We start from the raw sequence: 1,303 nt of genomic DNA, 5'->3' as shown, positions 1-1,303 counted from the left end.
ATTTTGTGTAGATTAATACAAATTAATTACGTACCAAATAAGTTAGATTGTTCATTTGTTTGTTTCAATATATCAGCATGAGCAAAAAAATTAAAATGATTGTCAAAAATTTTACGATCATCAACCATATTTATTATACGTGACTCCTTCTTAAAAGTTATTCTACACACGTGTGCAGTCATAAGATAAATTCCGCTTGATTCCTCAATCACAAAATCTGAGAAGATGTAGACCTTCCACTCAATCAGTTCATTCTCAAATATCTTTGCCAAATAATTCTTGATTGAACAATAAATTTTATCACACTGTAAAATAAATTAAATATAAAAACTATTAGCACTTATAAAACTATTAAATGGCAGTGTCTTTGATTGTAAGGATTTACTTATCAAATAAATTTAAAATATGAACAAAAAAATTTATAAATTGAACCTAGCATCACTTAAAGAATTATGAAAAATAATCAACTAACTTTAACATCCATTATAACCATTTCTATGTAAGCCGTCATGCCCTTGTCAAATTTGGATGAGACTTTCCATAACCTTATAATTCTTGCCTTTATTTTCTAAATTTTTTCATCACATAATCTACCATAGGTAACACTATTGATAGAATCGTAGCTAGTAGCCATTAAGTATGAAAAATAAAAAATAAAAAAAGAACAATGTCCAAATTATGAATTCTCTAAATGATAAATAATTGTAAAAATTCACTATTACTTATTATATATATATATACACACACATGAATTATACACAGTAATAATTAGCCAATATTTTTAATAGAGATACTTGTCACAATTAGGTAAAATTATGTCATTATATTTTATTAACCTTTATGATTAATTCAATGGAGATACTTGCTCAGTATATATGTTATCTACATTAATTATACGCCAATATTTTTAGGAAAGAGCTAAAAGAGGAGAAATATAAATATATATAATATTATTGTTATATAGGAATTAGATATAAATTGCTACGTTCTTTTTTATTATATTATACAACTTAAAAATATAGTATCATATTACTATTAATTATAGATACTTGCTATAATTATATCAAATTTAATTATGACTCTAAATAAATAAAATATATAATAATCAATATTTTTTTATATTCAATATTTATTGTAAATATAAAAAGTAAAACAATTAATGAATAAAAATAAGAGTAAAAAATAAAATATATTAATTAAAATTTAATTTGTTAAATAATTAATCTTGTATCCATACAATATAATTTCACAAAAATGTTATAAATCACAACCTTTTTTTACCACAAAAGAAACACTATATGTA

This window comes from Arachis ipaensis, chromosome B06, assembly GCF_000816755.2.
Source record: "Arachis ipaensis cultivar K30076 chromosome B06, Araip1.1, whole genome shotgun sequence".
Lineage (NCBI taxonomy): Eukaryota > Viridiplantae > Streptophyta > Magnoliopsida > Fabales > Fabaceae > Arachis > Arachis ipaensis.
Note: the sequence above shows the minus strand (reverse complement) of the source record.